Source organism: Carcharodon carcharias, chromosome 10 (genome assembly GCF_017639515.1).
Source record: "Carcharodon carcharias isolate sCarCar2 chromosome 10, sCarCar2.pri, whole genome shotgun sequence".
NCBI classification, from domain to species: Eukaryota; Metazoa; Chordata; class Chondrichthyes; order Lamniformes; family Lamnidae; genus Carcharodon; species Carcharodon carcharias.
Genome location: NC_054476.1, coordinates 165,412,159 through 165,431,194, shown reverse-complemented (window position 1 = coordinate 165,431,194; position 19,036 = coordinate 165,412,159). Strand labels below are relative to the sequence as shown.

Genomic DNA, 19,036 nt, shown 5'->3' with positions numbered 1-19,036 from the left:
CACACTTATGCTCATTTAAACACAGCCGATACCGCCATTTGTGCTTTTTATTCCTATCTCTGCACATCAGTTTAGTAAGTCTATTTCATGATATTTGTCTCGTAATTTAGTTCCATTTTTCTTGCAACAAATTATCATTCTCAAGAGGGTTGAAGGAATTGCGGATAAGAAACAACATAAAGGCGGCCAATGGACAAATTTACTCCAGGGGTCTGTAAGTACACTATAGTTACTCTTCCTTCTCCTCAAAAAAACCACAAACTTGGTAGACAGGCTCTTGGGCTAAATTTATGATAAAAACCAATATGACATGCAAGAATTAATTTATTTTATATATGTAAGCTACTTTTATGGTAGGGTACATTTGGAAGATTTAGGTCATATTTATGCCTAGTGTTTGAACTGTTACATGCTTGAGTTCATCCATCTATTTGTGAGATAATAAAACAGACAAAAATGACTCTTGTAAATTGTATTCCCCAGAACTATAAATTATATACATACTTACAAACAAAAATTGAAGCATTTGGCCAGCTAATGCATTCTGAATGCTAATAATGTTTAAGGATTGTGTTTCAGTATGCTGTCAATATTGATCTATTTTAAGGCATTTACTTACTTAATTTGTTCACTAATAGTAAGCTAAGTCTCTCACCATGTGTGAGTGTAAACCTTCGCATTAAAGCTACACTTCAAAATAATTTTCTGCCGCGCCCATTAGTCCTTGATTTCCACCCAGCACCACCCCAGTGATGGGTGATTTGAAAAGATTTATCATTTTATTGTAATTTTAGGGTGGTTTATTTGTACAACACTTTTTTTGAGAGTGTGGGCACTGTCATAAAGGCACAAGAAGGTAGATCTGGAAGGTTTCAATTAATAAATTGTAAAACAGCTTATAAATAAAATATACTAGACAATAAGTCTCAGATGAATGACAGAAATTGAAGCTGTTCAGCAGTTACCTGTGAAAAATGATTTAAGTCCAATGAGTGATGCTGATCTAAGGGAAAGCATTGGAGTTTTTACTTTCACCAGGGTGACTGTTTTTGCTGGTAACAAAATAATTTTCTTGCTCTTTTTTGGCACAAAAAAACTTATCACAAACTACTCATCATTGAACCAATGTAATATTGTTTTCCTTTGGTCAGCCAAGTACATTTGACATCACCAGGTAAAGAAACCACTGGCTAATGCATATCAGTGTGTTTGCCTGATGTGCGGTATAAATTTTTCCACATCAGGAAACACCCCCATTTAGTCAAGGCCAAAAAGCTCAGGACCCACCCCACCCACCCCCCACCCCCCAAGTTTGTTTAAAGGAGCTCCCGGAGTTTAACTGGCTGAAATGATGCAATATGCCAGCACACAACACTGGTAAACTATGTCTCCAACCATTGCAATCTCAATTGGCTTACAAAGATACTTATAGTTGGTGACCGTTCTATCCTTACAGGTCTGATCAATGAACCAAGCTGGCTGGCTGATCCTTCATCAACAGTGCACTGAACAACTATGGCTCTACCTGGCTCAGCCATCAAATTACAGAGTCTGCCATAGAGGATCATTGCTTCTCTCTTGCCTCCAATCTTTCTTTGTTGGATTTGTCCCCTTGGAACCAACTTGACTCAGTGAGACCCTTTTTGCTTTCATCTCTCCATCATGACATGGCAGATGAATCTAAGAATGGTTACACCCTTGTGGCCGCTCGAGCCCATGTCAGTAACTCACCTCCTGACTCCCGAAAGCCTGGCCACCATCTACAAGTCAGGAGTGTGATGGAATACTTTCCACTTGCCTGGATGAGTGTAGCTCCAACAACACTCAAGAAGCTTGACACCATCCAGGACAAAGCAGCCCACTTGATTGGCACCCCATCTACAATCATTCAGTCCCTCCACCACCGACGCACAGTGGCATCAGTGTGTACCATCTACAAGATGCACTGCAGAAACTCACCAAGCCTCCTTGGACAGCTCCTTCCAAATCCACGACTGCTACCAGCTAGAAGGAAAGGGCAGTGACACATGGGAACATCAGCACCTGGAAGTTCCTCTCCAAACCACTCACCATCCTGACTTGGAAATATATCACCATTCCTTCACTGTCGCTGGGTCAAAATCCTGGAACTCCCTCCTTAACAGCACTGTGGGTGTACCTACACCACATGGACTGCAGCGGTTCAAGAAGGCAGCTCACCACCATCTTCTCAAGGGCAATTGGGGATAGGCGATAAATGCTAGCCTAGCCAACGATGCCCACATCCCATAAATGAATTTTAAAAGTCTTTCTGCAAGCTAGCCCCACTCTGCTGCCCTTTCCCCGTAGCCCTGTAAATGCTTTCCCTTCAAGTGCTTATCCAATTCCCTTTCGATAGCTACGACTGACTCTGCCCACACCACCTTTTCAGGCAGTGCATCCCAGATTGCAACCATTCGCAGCAATAATAAAAGTTTTCCCTCATGTTCCTGTTGGTTCTTTCTCCAATCACTTTAAATCTGTGACCTCTGGTTCTCGACTCTTCTGCCAATGGGAACAGTTTCTCTCTACTCTGTCCAGATATCCTCATGATTTTGAGCACTTACATGAAATCTCCTCTCAATAGTCTTTTCTCTAAGGAGAACAACTCCAGTTTTTCCAAGTGTCATAACTCACTGGGGATAGTGCGCTGTAATATCAGCCCCACTACTCCCCGAACCACGACAAATGTGAAAAAGTTTGATCAAACCACCAGATTGCCCCAATTTTCCCTAACTGTTTAATTTAGGTTAGCGGAATCTAAGCACCACTTTTGTAAACTTAATAAATAAATAACTGTTTTTATGAACAAGCTGTCATTAACCAGTGGCAAAAGAAAGAAATATGAACTGCTAATTTCTAACACTATAACTTAAACTCTACCCCCTTCTCAAATCCCTATACTCACACATACAAGATGCAAAAGACACACAAAAACATGGATTTTAAGGGTGAGATAAAACAGTTCAATAGCACCAATTCTGGGGGACAGGATTCGATGGGTTGATTTTGATCGATGTCTTCCAAATTCCTTTCAGTTCTTGTTGATGACACGAGGTGGTCTTCCAGCACTTTCAATATTTAGTTCACTGGTTGAGCACTTGCTTTTCAATGGGTAGAATTTTGCCATCGGTGAGCAGGGGGCGGGCCCGCTCGCTGACACATACAATGACGCGGGGATGATGTCTGGTGGAACCCCCAACATCACCGCGCCCCATTTAAATTTTCAGGAAGGTGGGGGCGCAGCAAAATCAGCTGCGGGTCCGCCGACCTGCCAATGGCCAATTGAGGCCATTGACAGGATCAGTTATACAATTAAAGGACCTGCCCGTCCAACCTAAAGGTTAGTGGACAGGCCAGGAGCCCCGGTGGTCAATAGAAAAAACATGAAGCCTCATCCACCGGCGGGATGAGCTTTCATGTAGGGTTTCAAAAAGTTTAATAAACTTATCATGTAAATTATGAACGTGTCCCATCTCATGTGACATTGTCACATGAGGGGAACATGTTAGGGTTTTTTTTTTCTATTTTTCATATTTTTTAAAAAGTGTCAGCGATCTCCCTGAGGCTGCACTTAGCCTCAGGGAGATGTGCGCTCTGTCGTGTGCATGCGTGAAAGAGCGCACTCTCACTTTTGGGGAATCCCCCCTGCCCACACAGGGAGCGCATAGCGCTTCCCGCCGGACGTCACACTGGGTGGGCCTTAATTGGCCCGCCCACGTAAAATGGTGGCGGTGTCCCCTTCTCTGGCGGGGATTGGCTCCTTGTCCACCGGAGATTGGGCTGGGCCTGCCCGCTGGACATGCAGAAAATTCTGCCCAATGTCTTTAAAGGTGATTTTCCCCTTTGCCTCTTGACAGGGGTTTTCAGAGAGACCAGTTTATAGATATAGGAGGAGAAAAAGCTAGTTATTATTGTGGAACTACTGGAATCTTCCACAGACAGAAGAAAGGGGTTTTAGGTCTTGTTCCTTTCAGGCTAAGAGCTGTTCTGCTCTGCTTTCACACAAAATCTGGTCAGGAGCCAATTAAAATGCTGTTGCCAGGCAGCTGCCTTGGTCCAGGACTTCTTTCTGGCACCATCCTATCTTTCATGGCACACTCTGTTCCAGGACTGCAACATTGTATATATCTCTCATCCGGTCCCAGTGGACATGTCTCTCAACCTGCAGCCATTGTAATTCTAATTCACATTCCAACAGAAAATAAAAAGATATGTTCTTTACAACAGTCCAACAGAAATAAAAAGACATGTTCCTTACACAAGCTATCTACATAACTAAAGACCATCATCCCTGAAATCACTCTTGTAAATCTTTGCTGCACCTTCTCTAAAACCATACAACATTCCGAAAGTCCAGTGCCCAGAATTGGACAAAGTACTCCAGGTGCATGAGGCCAAACCAGTGTTTTATAAAGGTTCACCATAACTTCCTTACTTTATGGGAGTTATATTCACATGTCATCCCACACAAATGCATGAAATAGAAAATGTTCCAGTAACTTGAACACGAAGGGTGCTGTGGGCATGAACTTTGCTTTCCTCTGCCACTCAGACTCCATCTGCTTCCATATTCCTACACAATGGAATCAGGTTTTCAGGAAGGACTAGCATTCTAACTCCTGAGAATTGAATAGGTAGGGATGTTATGAAGCTGACAGTTATGGATGAGTATTGATGGGTTTATTTAATTAACATAAAGTGCCAGATTTTCAAAGCCTGACACCCAGGTGAATTCCAGGTATGGAACCCACACCCCAAATGGTCATCAGCGCCAGGCTTCGCAGGCAGCACAATGTCACTTTTAGGGGGGCCCACGGGCAGGTCTCTACGTACGAGACCAGCCATAAAGTGGAGGCAGCCTTTCGACAGCTGCAGGGTTAGGGCTTGCTTGGGGAAGGGTGGGTATTCCAGGGTGTGATGGGGACACATGTTGATCCGTGCAAGTGGCCTCAAGAGGCTGAGGGCTGAGGGCTGAGGAAACAGCCTCCAGAGATGAGGCCAGGTGGAGATGTAAGGGTGTGTTTGAGAGAGTGGTTGGTCCCTTGAGCTGGCAGCGAGTGAGATAAATATGTGATGGCTTTGTGAGTGTGAGAGTTTAGAATGATGAGATGGCTGCCTTACTATGGCAGTATGGATAAGATCATTCATCTTCTTTCTGCACTGTGTTATGACCATAGCCAGTGTTAACTGTTGTGCAAACCAAATCCCAAAGGGAATCTTGGCTTATGGGCCACGGCCTTTTGTTTGTGTTCTGAAACTGAGAAGAAGACATACCTCAGCAGGTACAGTAACACTTCTGTTTTTTTTTAATTAAAAGTAAAAGTTTTATTAACAAAAATAAAAGAAAACTTAAGCACACAAGATTACAGTTACACAATTAAGGTTAGTCTTACAAAACGTTCCCCTAAAACTCACTACTTTTTCAAATCCACAAGTAAACACCTTCCAGGCAATACTCCCTTATAGATGTCTGCTATGAAATCCTGTAATACTACACAATGCTGTAGCTTCAATAATGGTGTACCACATAACCTTTACCCTCTCCCACTCTTCAGTAGAATCCACTTCAGAATAAAACTGCTTGCTGCAGCTCAAGACTTTTCTGGCTTGACTGGATGGGTGATTCAAACTGCACCCTCCCCAAGCCCAGAACTCCAGCTGCAGCTCAACAGCACAAACAGCTCCAGCTATCTCCAACTATCTCTATACCTCCAACTCAACAGCAACTCTAAAATACCTCTTAGCCCCTTTCATTTCAGTTCCGTTGTTCTCCCACCTCTTTGAAACTCAAACCCCTCCAAATATAAGATTTTTCATGTCTCCATCTTGTCTTTGCTTTCAGATCAATAAAATATAATATCCCCACTACTATTTACCTATGGAACTCCTGCAAGATGCAAACATGTTTCTTTCGACCTCTGACTCCCCTTTGATATTCAAAATCTCCACTTATCTAAAAATACAAATATTAGATGTAGCTTATTTACTTGTACCTCAAAATTAACACCTCAATCCTTTTCATGTTTCCAACCCCCCAGACAACCTGACTCCTATCAAACTCTGCCCAGCTTAATTAACACAAGCATACACACACACATGCAAACACACATGCATGCCCTTCTTTACAGAATAACACAATAGTCCCCGAAACATTTTTTTAGGTCCATTCTCACAACTAAATGGTAAACCTCTTCTATGCAACGTTGGTACTGACTATCTCTCACCACTTCCCAAACCAGTGCTGTGACACTGATGGGCCTCTTGTGGCCAGAGCAGGGGTAGAGGACATTGTGGCAGGCTCCAAGGGTATCCAGAAGTCATCCCAGGGATACATCACTGATTTGGGGGTGTCTGCCTTCTTCTTGCCTTTTGGGGCCATGTCTTCTGTGCAGCAGTCCTGGGCTGGAAGCACTCAGAGGTGATGGCATGGTGGATGAATTAGAACCCAGCCACCATCGATACAGCGTGTTTCTCTGAAACACATGATTAAATGGCCGGATTGGGACAACACAGCGTGAAAAGATACCATTGTGGCCAGTGAGTAAAATATTCTTTTTCTCACCCACTGCAATTAGTGCAAATCTGCGACGATTCTGCCCTCTGTCTCCCTCAGCAGGTATTTAAACTCTTCACTTTCAAAGATCAAGCTTCTGAATTCCCTTGAAAGCTGCTCCAACTCAGACTGCATCAACGACTGCTCACCTCCCAATGGTTCATTCTCTCTTCTTGAGACTGTGTTTCACAAGATTGATAAAGCTGTACTCCTGCCACTAATTAGCAACTCTTTCACAGACTGATAGCTTCACTAATCTGGCACTGCCCCTGGGTTTCTCCAAACTCCCGTCTCCTGGCTGTACCAAGCTATAAATGGCTTCCAGAGTTTCTCTGAACCCTAACGGCAAGGCTCAGAACTAATGATCTTCTATCACCTTCTCCCCAGAACTACTCGACCCCTAAATGCCTGGAGCATGCTAACAGCCCCCAGGGCTTCTTCGTAAGCTGCAAACCACATGAGGTCCAAACTGCAATAACCCCCAGTAAGCACACAGGTAAATTGAAACCAGAGAACCTTCTTAAACTCCACCCATTTCCATGACAGCATAGCCTTTCAGAGTTCACTGAATGCTCTTTAACTAATTTAAAACTAGTTCCAAAAATGAAACATCTCTCTGGGCTGCACTTCTTTGCAAGCAGTGTAGTTTCTCCAGCTACGTAAGCCCAACTGCTGTTTTAGGGTCTTACCTTTCTAGCTGTTAACTCCTGAAACCAGCATGGCTCCAACCTTCTAAATGTAATAGCTGTGAAGCTGCTTTAGTTGCATTTATCCCATTTTCTACAGTTAAATTTTAATCTTTCCAGAACTAAAAAATACCTCTAAAATATTAACATGGACCATGAACTAGATAAATCATCACAAAATTCAAAAACATCCCACAAGGATCGGCGTTCTGAGATGACCTCCTGGACTGCGATTTTCAAAGCCTGCCCGCACTGGGTCCTGACTGCTTGGTCCTTAGAAAATACTGTCCAAAGGATATGTAATTTGGAGCCACTCCAGAGATGAGGAAATTATGCCACCTCTCGCACTTATTAAATAAACAAGCATTGGTACCGGATATAAATTTTCAACCAACTGAGTCAGGAACCTATGCCCCTAATTATAACCTAATTAAGAAATTATAACCTTAAATCATCCAGAACCACTTCCAGAATACAAGCTCTAAATACTAATTGACAGCGTTCATTATAAGACATTAAACCGATTCACCAATAATGGTCCCATATGCACTGATAGAGTGGCAGCCTGACCCCACTGGATTCTATCAGCTCGGCTCATTTAAGTCATTAAAATATGTTTCGTTTACATCTTTTCCACGTGCAGAGAAAGCTGTTTGCACCAGTGGAGGAAGGGATGGTGTGGGTAGAATCAAAAGTCCAGCAGTTCTTAAAGGGCTGCTTCTAATCTTAAATAGAGGTGCTAATTTCAGTTGGATTCTGGAGTAAAATGGCTTGGGGAATGTCTCCTTCATGGAGGAGAGTCTGGAGATTTTATTGGAGGAGGTTATCCTGAGGAACATGGACCAGAGAGCCCATATGAAGCCACCTTACAGTGTGTCTGACAGGTGGTTGCTGGCTATATGAATGCTGTCTCCTTGTGTATGGAAATCAATGAGGACAGTGCCAAATGTGTGCCAAATATAAAAGCAGGGGAGCAGCTGTATAAGGTAGCCCCTGGGAATAAGCAGCCAGTGGCATAGTAGTATTGTCACTGGACTGATAATCCAGAGACCCAGGATAATGCTCTGGGGGAGCCCACGTTCAAATCCCACCACGGCAGGTATTGAAATTAAAAGTCTAATGATGACCTTGGGCAGAATTTTTCCTCCCGCGAGCAGATGTGTGCCTGACCCGAGCGGGAGTGAAATAGAGCGTGATCCTTCGGTTCGTACGAGTGCGCGATAGACAGCAACATGCCTGCCCCCAATTAAGAGGCCCTTATTCGCTTAATTAAATTGAATTTTTCATTGACTGTCCAACTGTCCGGTTGGCAGGCAGGTGAATAGGCCAGGCGGCCTTTGCGTTTTTAACAAAACCTCATGCACGGCCGGGATGAGGTTTCAAGCAGTGACTAAAACGCCAATCAAACTTTTTAAAACTCATATTTCACACGTCCCTGTTCGTGTGTGTCAGAGTCGTATGTGGAGACATGTTTTCCTTATTTTTAAAATCTTTATTTGTCTTGTTAAAAATCTTCAGCTCCCTGAGGCAGCTCTGTGCCTTAAGGGAGTTGGCAGTGCGCGATTCCCCCCAACACACGCACCCATCTCAGCGCTCGTGCCCCTCCCACGCCACCCCCAGCCTGGCAGCGCTGAGGCTCTTAGCACACCTTTCACGCTGGCTGGCACAAAATCGTGATTAGAGTCAGTCTCTCCCCCATGAAACCATAGCCAATCATCGTAAAAACCCACCTGGTTCACTAATCCCCCTTTAGGGAAGGAAACCTGCCATTCTCACCTGCTCTGGCCTACATGTGACTCCAGATCCACAATAAAGTGGTTGACTCTTAAATGCCCTCTGAGTCTAGCAAGCCACTCCATTGTATCAAACTGCTCAAAAGTCAAAAGAAAAAGGAACGAAACTGGACGGACCACCCGGCATCGACCTAAGCACCAGAAACAACAAAGGCAAACTCAGCCCTGTTGAGCCTGCAAAGCCCTCCTTACTAACATCTGGGGGCTAATGCCAAAATTGGGAGAGATGTCTCACAGACTGGTCAAGCAACAGCCTGACATAGCCATATTTATGAAACATACATTACAGATCATGTCCCAGGCACCACCATCACCATCCTTGGGTATGTAATGCTCCACCAGCAGGACAGACCCAGCAGAGGTGGCAGCACTGTGGTATACAGTCGGGAGGGAATTGCCCTGGGAGTCCTCAACATTGACTCCGGTACCCATGAAGCCTCATGGCATCAGGTCAAGCACGGGCAACGAAACCTCCTGCTGATTACCATGTACCGCCCCCCCTCAGCTGATGAATCGGTGCTCCTCCATGTTGAACATCACTTGGAGAAAGCACTGAGGGTGACAAGGACGCAGAAGGTTCCCTGGGTGGGGAACTTCAATGTCCATCACCAAGAGTGGCTTGGTAGCACCACCATAGACCCAGATGACAGAGTCCTAAAGGACATAACTGCTAGACTGGGTCTGCAGCAGGTGGTGAAGGAACCAAGAAGAGAGAAAAATATACTTGACCTGATCCTCACCAACCTGCCTGCTGCAGGTGCATTTGTCCATGGTAGTATTGGTAGGAGTGACCACATGTGGAGACAAAGCCCCCTCTTCAATTGACGATATTGTGTTGTGTGGCTAAATGCTAAATGAGATGGATTTCGAACAGATCTAGCAATTCAAGACTGGGCATCCAAGAGGTGCTGAGGGCCATCAGCAGCAGCAGGGTTGTACTCGAACATAATCTGTAACCTCATGGCCTGACATATCCCCCACTCTACCATTACCATCAAACCAAGGGATCAACCCTGGTTCAAAGAAGAGTGCAGGAGGACATGCCAAGAGCAGCATCAGGCATACATAAAAATGAGGTCACAGCCTGATGAAGCTACAACACAGGACTACTTGCATGCCAAACAGCATAAGCAGCAAGTGATAGACAGACCTAAGTGATTCCACAGCCAATGGATCAGATCTAAGCTCTGCAATCCTGCCACATCCAGTTGTGAATGGTGGTGGACAATTAAACAGCTCATTGGAGGAGGAGGGTCCACAAATATTCCCATCCTCAATGATGGGGGAGCCCAGCACATCAGTGCAAAAGATAAGACTGAAGCATTTGCTACAATCTTCAGCCAGAAGTGCCGAGTGGATGATACATCTCGGCCTCCCCCGGAAGTCCCCAGCATCACAGATGCCAGTCTTCAGCCAATTCGATTCACTCTACTTGATATCAAGAAACAGCTGAAGACACTGGAAACTGCAAAGGCTATGGGCCCTGACAATATTCCGGCAATAGTATTGAAGACTTGTGCTCCAGAACTTGCCGTGTCCCTAGCCAAACTATTCCGGTACTGCTACAACACTGGTATTTACCCGACAATGTCGAAAATTACCCAGGTATGTCTCGTACACAAAATGCAGGGCAAATCTGACCTGGCCAGTTACCACTCCATCAGTCTACTCTTGATCATCAGTAAAGCGATTGAAGCGGTCATCAACAGTGCTATTAAGTGGTGCTTGCTTCGCAATAACCTGCTCACTGACACCCAGTTTGAGTTCCACCTGGGTGAGTCAGCTCCTGACCTCATTACAGTATTGGTTCAAACATAGACAAAAGAGCTGAGGTGAGAATGACTGCCTTTGACATCAAGGCAGCATTTGACCAAGTGTGGCATCAAGGAGCCAAAGCAAAACTGGAGTCAATGGGAATCAGGGGGAAAAATTTTCCGCTGGTTGGAGTCATACCTAGCACAAAGGAAGATGGTTGTGGTTGTTGAAGGTCAATCATCTCAGTTCCAGGACACCACTGCAGGAGTTCCTCAGGGTAATGTCCTAGGCCCAACCACCTTCAGCTGCTTCAACAATGACCTTCCTTCCATCATAAGGTCAGAAGTGGGGATATTCACTGATGACTTCACAATATTCAGCACTATTCATGACTCCTCAGATACTGAAGCACTCTATGTACAAGTGCAGCAAGACTTGGACATTACCCAGTCTTGGGCTGACAAGTGGCAAATAACATTCACACCACATAAATGCCAGGCAATGGCCATCTCCAAGAGAGAATCTAACCATCAACCCTTGACTTTCAATAGCATTACCATTGCTGAATCCCTATTGACCAGAAATTGAACTGAACTAGCCACATAAATACTGTGGCTACAAGAGCAGGTCAGAGGCTAGGAATCATGCACCGAGTAACTCACCTCCTGACTCCCCAAAGCCTGTCTGCCATCTACAAGGCACAAGTCAGGAGTGTGATGGAATGCTCTCCACTTGCCTGAAACATATGATTCTTAGGGGGCTTGACAGGGTAGATGTTGAGAGGTTGTTTTCCCTTGTGGGAGAGTTTAGGACCAGAGGGCATAATCTCAGGATAAAGGGCCATCCATTTAAAACAGAGGTGAGGAGGAATCTCTTCTCTCAGAGGGTAGTCAGTCTGTGGAATTCTTTACCACAGAGGGCTGTAAAGGCTGGGTCTTTAAACATATTCAAAGCTGAGATAGACAAGTTTTTAATCAGTAAGGGAATCAAGGGTTTGAGGAAAAGGCAGGAAAGTGCACTTGAGGACTTGATCAGCCATGACCTCATTGACAGGCAGTGCAGACTCAATGGGCCAAATGGCCTATTTCTGCTCCTAAGTCTATGGTCTTATGGTCTTATGGATGAGTGCTAGTCCAACAACACTCAAGAAGCTTGATACCATCCAGGACAAAGCAGCTCACTGATTGATTGGCACCACATCCACAAACATTCATTCCCTCCACCATCAATGCACAATGGCAGCAGTGTGTACCATTTACAAGATTCACTACGGAAATTCACCAAGGCTCCTTAGGCAGCACCTTCCAAACCCATAACCGTTACCACCTAGAAGGACAAGGGCAGCAGATACATGGGAACACCACCACCTGGAATTTCCCCTCCAAGTCACTCACCATCCTGACTTGGAAATATGTCGCCGTTCCTTCACTGTCGCTGGGTCAAAATCCTGGAACTCCCTCCCGAACAGCACTGTGGGTGTACCTACACCACATGGACTGCAGTGGTTCAAGAAGGCAGCTCACCGCCACCTTCTCAAGGGCAATTAGGGATGGTCAATAAATGCTGGCCCAGCCAGCGACACCCACATCCTGTAAACGAATTTTTAAAACTTGCAATGTAGCCTGCAAAGCCATTCTTCCACCTTCCACTTCTTAAACCTTCAAACTATTGTCCCTGAAACTGCCCCTCTACCTTAATGAGTTCCTTTCACTTACTCTAGCATGTTTTCTCATTAACTCACCTATAATTACTTGGAGGATTTCCATTCAATCTTTCACACGTGATGGAATGGGTTACTCACTAGGGTGGCCTTCATTTAATCAAAGGGTCACTTTGATCTCCTTTCAATAGAGAAGGCTGCACATAACCATTAGAAAAGAACCTGCACTGGACACAGACCAGGCGATCTGAGACATCTCAGCCACCACGAAGAGCAGGCCCTCCAAATATTTGGGGTGGAGGCCATCAAGTGAATGAATGAGGGAGAGTTTGATGGTTTTGTGCAAAACCCAACAAAATAACCATTCTCCTTGATGGCAGCTTACACTCAATCAGTGAGTAACAGTCAGCTACATCCCTGTCTCTGCTGCAACAGGCTCTAAAGGTCTTGCTACCATGTGCACAACCATTGACACTATTCACAATGCTAAGACAATGTAGTATTTCCTTATGTGTAGAGTCTCCCAGGACGACACTGACACCAGAGAGGGACAGAGAGCAACCCCATTGCATGAGCATCAATCAAGGGATCCAGAACCCACAAATACTGCACAGAAATATCTATTTGTGGGGAATTAGATAGGCATGTCAGGAATAAGTACCTGGTGAAGAATTGCACATCAGAGGCAAGGAGACATTGGGAGTGGCAGCAGGTGAGTAGTAATGGGAAGGATACAATTAGATGAGAACTGCTCTAGGAGCCACGAATTTGTAACTCACAGGGACTATGATATCAACCTGTAGTCAGTAAGGAACAGAAACTTGAAAGTATTCAGAACTCACTGCAGGTAATGGCAGACAACATGCAGCAGTGCAGTATGAACCTCTGTGTTGGCATACAAAAGAAATAAGAATCCGCAAAGCACCATAGAGCAAAGGGCATGGAAATGTCCCCTGTAAAGATAGCCCAAACACCGATGCCATTTTCTTCACCAGTACAATGTGAGTCAATATTGAGTATTGGGTTCGGACTTAAATAAGCTGTCAATTCTGTTCTACAGAGTAGGGGAGTTAGCATGTCTATGGTTTCAACATTGTCTTCAACATAATCTTCAAATGAAGAATAGGTTAATTAGTTCAAACATGTTGTCAAGCTCATGTAATATACTTCATTGAAACCTCATTTATGCACATCATATGGTTAAGAACATCCTGCAATTGTAGGGAATGTATGAGTGTAGGATAAACAGATAATGATAGTTAAATATTGTGCCACTTCCACTCCCAATAGAGTGATACAGGCAGTAGAGGGATGAGGTTAATGTGCAGGGACAGATTTTCCTCTTTTATACTTGGACATAACTAATCTTTGGATGGAGAGCTTAGAGGTAAATCTGACAGGGGAAGATTGATCATTGTTAAGACCTTCATGTCTGATCTTCTATCCATTCATCCCATCCATTAATTTAAGAAGCTCTGTTGTGGACTTGTGATCCTCCCTGCCCAAGCTTTCTCTACACGTGCCATCTAGGTGGTTATTGAAAACATAGAACAAAAGATGAAAATCTATCCAGTCTTTTGAAATACAACATTGAAATGCAAATATCATTAAGGCATGTTTTTCAAGGTTGAATATGGAAGGTACTGGTAAGGGTGGTGTTGGAGGAGACAATGTTCATAAACACACCTTCTGGTTTTGGAGTTATCCTTTAAAAGATGAATTGCTAGCTTAGGAGTGCATCCAATTCTGGTGTGCTGCATGAAAATAGCTTCCCTTTGCTCAGGGCACTTCATCTTCCCTCAATATTAACAGGCAGCATCATTACAGAGTCCACCTTCAGTCATCTGCATCCTACACAATCCATTGAATGAAGTTCCATCGAGAAGGGTTTGAGGATACATCTAACAATGCACGTTAACTCTCTTTAACATCAGAATTTGGGAGGAAAGAGTAAGCTTTTATTGTTTATTTAATGTATTTCAGTTCTTTTCAAAATTGCTTTGCAAGTCATTGATCTTTTTTAAATGACGAATGTTTATTATTGGTTCAAAAAAAAAACCATGTTCTTGCTTGCAGCTTGGATTTGAGGGGAACAAAAAATTCCAAAATTCAGAAGGCCTATTCATGAGCACAGTTTGTACCTGAGGAAAACTGTAGTGTTTATGTGAATTGTTGATTCCAAGTATCATACATTGCTAGACAACTGTTTCAGTGCTTTAGTAGGAATTGAAAGATATATTTTTCAATAAATAACTAAAGTTGAATTCTTTTTTCATTTGTTTTTGGATATGGGTTAAGTTGGAAATGTTGCATTCAATGTCCATCAGTAGTGGCCCTAAGAATCTGACAATGGGCTTTCTCCTTCAACTGTTGCAGTCCTTATGGACATAATGCTCCCACAATGGTATTAGGTCAGGAATTCCAGGATATTGAGCCAGCAATGATTTTTGCAAGAAAAAAAAAACTGGCCTTACACATCATAAATTACTGAAGGAACAACAATATAATTGCTCTGGGCGATATTGTCACAAACAAGTCAGTGCGTTTGCATGAGTTTTCCCTGTCTACTGTTTTAATGCATGCATTAATCCAAAATTATACTGCATCATTTTAAAATAGTTAATGACAGAAATTCATATGGACGTTTGTTGTTAATGTATTGTCCATAAGATTTCAAATGACATCCATTGGCGCAAAATGACATTTATTATTATATTTTAAGTGTGGTCACATGCTGAGCATCAAACAATTTGCATTCAAATCATGGGGTGGAGCAGGTTGTTTACTCATCCTGTCAGGTCTACATGTAAGATTTTAGTGAAAAAAAAGGAGGCCTTGGACTTCAATAAAATTGCAAATTTCAGTGTATTTCATGATATCCTAAATAAACATGAACAACTCACATTTCTCTTCCAGCATCAAATATTAATCCATTTGAGGTTGGTGCTGCAATTGCCATTGTGTGTGCGTTGACACTGTGCAAACAGTTAGGATATTGCTATTCCAGCCCTCTCATTCTTAGGCAAAGTCAAGAGCTTGACAAATTCTCTTCCTAATTATACCTGCCAGTGTTTGCTTCCCAATACAGTTAAGCTTCAATCAGATTTTTAGAATTCAGGATTAAGTTTCATGCTGTAATGCTTCAATATATGGAAAGCCTTGCATTGTTTAGTTTGTTCTGTCTCGATCATAACTCAGGTCTTAGTTTAGTCAAATATTTCATTGTATGAATAAGCGCAAAATGCACAGTGCAAAACATACCTGAATACACATATACAAATGATAAGTAGCTGGCATAATGTACAAGTAATTATACATGCAAGGCAGCAGCAGAACTATTGTCTTTCTGCATGCATTAGGATTCAATCCAAAGTAGATGGACTTGTAAGACTTATCCATGTTTTGCATACTTTACTACATGTAAATCTCATACATTTTAGACCGTCAAAAATTTCTTGACAGCAAATAAGAATTCTAATGCAAGTTTAGAAGCAGCTATTAAGAGAACAGAGTGACAAAAGTGATAAAGGGGATTCATTTAATGCCAAACACAATAATTGCCTTGAATTAATTTCTCACCCAAGTGTCAACCAAAAATGGCTTTCTTATAACAAGGCTTACGAACTTGACCACTCCTATGAGATACTTATCCAATGGTTTTAACTAAGTTGGTGGAGGGCTGCTGTTCCTCATGTTAAAACTTTGGCAATGTTCATGGTCAGTGACATCTGGGAGCACAAACCTGTGAATCTAGCTGAGCAGGCCTTCTGACAAATGGTGACATTTGGCTAAGGGGCTGGTTAGGATGTAGACATGCTCCAAACTGAGAGTGGGCAGCACATGCCACATTGTTGTGTCAGGTGCTGGGCAACAGGACACCAGTCAAACTGAAAGTGGACGTCTCCATACTTTCAGCCAGATGTGTGGAAACTGATTTGGCAAATTTTTCCGATATCTCATATAATTGCTTGTGCGATGTAAGGCAGCTTCTTGTCAAAGCTGGTAACCTGAAGTTCACCGTCTGAGTATGGCTAGCAGAGCTGGGAGGTCACCTCTCCCTCTGGTGAGCCGTTGTCTGGACTGTCCCTGTCACTACAACTTGTTCCTCCTCGCCCGTGCTGATGTTTCACCAAGTGCAGACCCCTCTGGTTCACCATCCAACCCATCCAAGATGCCAACCTTTGTGCTGGTGCTTGAGAGGGGTGGAGTACCCAACACTACATCCTCTGGAGGATTGCCCTCATCCAACATGCCTTGTGAGTTTTGCTGCTGTGAAGGAACCAGTTCAAAGAGAAAAGGGACAAGAGATAGCAGGAGAGTGTCAAACTGGACAGCGACAGATGACAGGCTTCACAATGAAGCTTGAAGTTTTCAGGGTGGCTGAATGTCTGATTTCCTCGAAGTAAATGATGGGGTGCAACTAATAAGCACAGACCCTGCCCTCGAAGGGCTGTAAATTTCCATAGCTTCCTTCTCCACCTATGTGAGGCTGTGTAGTCCTCCAGCCCCACCACATTCCCCATCGCCTTACCATGACATACTCTCCTTTATGCTGTGCATCATTTTGTCCTGCAAAAATGAGAGAAGTTAAGTGGCTACTGAAAGGGAAAGTGCTTCAGAATGTAGTGCAAATGCCAAAAGGCAGAAGAAGCAGGATGGGAGGTGTTGATTGGAAAGAAAATGCCTGGAGTGTAAAGTGAGGAAAGAGTCATGAAAACGAGCTTCTGGATCTGCAAATGTTACCAAGTGGGGCCAGTTTGTTGGTAAAGCTGTTATGAAAGAGGTGAGCGCGAATGTGAAGTGGTACAAAGTGTTGTTTTGATTGCTGGTGGAGGATGTGATGCAGGGGAGAGAAGTATTCGGAGGTCAGGGGGAGGCGTCTGTTGCCAGTTGGTACTAAGAGAAATAGAGAGATGTGCCCTCCTTTGCTGGTATTAAGATCACTGAAGAATTTTCTTTATTGAATGCTGAACCTGGGAGTGATACTTCTGGAGCAGATCATCTTTGCCACCTTTCTCCAGGCCTAACATATGGGGATCCCCCCACTTCTAGGAAACAGAACGTCCCTCCTTGCCACACCTTTTCTATGAAGGCAGGTATTAAGGAACCGAAGGACAGTCTTAAACCCTTTGCTCAGATTCTCCTCTTTCCAACTGTATAAGTGACTGCAACCTCATTGGTGGAGCTGTGTTCCCACTTCTGCAAGTTCAGAGGAGGTCTGATTGATTCAAGAATGTAGCTTTCTAGGTTTTGGATCACAAAACAAAATGCAGGAAGTATTCAAGTAACAAGATTGAACATGGGACACAATGAAGTAGTTCTTGATAGAAAAACTGTAACTTACAGGGTTTGGTAACTTTGAGCCCTGCTTAAGCTGCTATTCCAAATGATCAACAATCAGACTAATCCGCTGAAATCTGGGCACAGACTAGCTCTCACTAAATGTTATATCTGGGTTCTCTTAAATGGCCAGTTGAACAAGTTAATTGTTTAATCAGAGTTTAAATGGTAAAACACTCCATTAAACTCACCTGGTGTGCATTCTAATTAATCTTGCCCTACTGACACAGTACTTTGTTTTGCTTTATGACTGAGTCTGGTTTGGTCTTGCTCAACATACATTTTGAATATCCTTTCCGATCCATTTGAGCAGTGGCAGTATTGTAGCTGATGAGGTTTAACCGAGGCGCGATTATTGCTTCATGAAAACTTTTCCCAATACCCCACTTTGACGACATGAAATATAGTCGGCAAAGGCAATTTTTGACATTTAAAAAAGAAATGTCATTTGCGGGATTTGCATCGAATTTATGTTCCGATGTGCCCAGTTCTGCTACACATTTTCTCCCAAGAAACACCCTGAATATGCCAGCATTCCCACTGAGTAAACTGATCTAAATCATTTTACTCAAACCACTTAATCTGATTGTGAGATAGAGATGGCTATTTATATTTAGATACATACAAAGTGTATTTGAGATCAATTATCAACAATTCATGTTGGACATTTTTGAGAAAAATTGGAATTATGCTTAACTGTGGGCCAAGAACAGTCAAGTTGCTCCTCAACTTCCACAATTTCTATTTCAAATGATTTTTTAAGGAAAAGGGAAAGAACATACTTTGATATGAAACTTTTCGCCACCTCAGGGGATTTCCCAAAGCGCTTTGCGGCCAACTAAGTACTTTTGAAGAGTAGCCACTGTTGTAATGTAGGGAAACACAGCAGCCAATTTGCACATAGCAAGCTCCCATTAACAGGAATTAGTGTTTTTTCATAATGTTGATTGAAGGATAAATATTGGTGAGGAGAACCCCCCTATTCCACTTTGAGTGGTGACATGGGATCTTTTCTGTCCACCTGAGAAAGCAGAAGGGTCCTTAATTTCACCCAAACGATGACACTTCCAACAATGCAGCACACTTCAAGCACTGCACTAAAGCATCAAGATAGTCTACACCCCTAAGTCTCTGAAGTGGGTCATAAACGCACAGCCTTCTGACTCAGGGGGTAAATTTCTATCACAGTCAAGTTACACAATTTTTAAAGTGCTGTGGTTCAGTTGAA

General features: G+C 43.3%; 1 non-coding gene across 1 annotated transcript; it reads left to right on the top strand.

Moving 5' to 3' along the window:
- Nucleotides 1-18,107: 18,107 nt before the first annotated feature.
- On the top strand, nt 18,108-18,250 carry LOC121283754. The gene has a single exon (XR_005944379.1). It is a non-coding gene; the product is annotated as a U4 spliceosomal RNA (small nuclear RNA).
- The last annotated feature ends 786 nt before the right edge of the window (nt 18,251-19,036 follow it).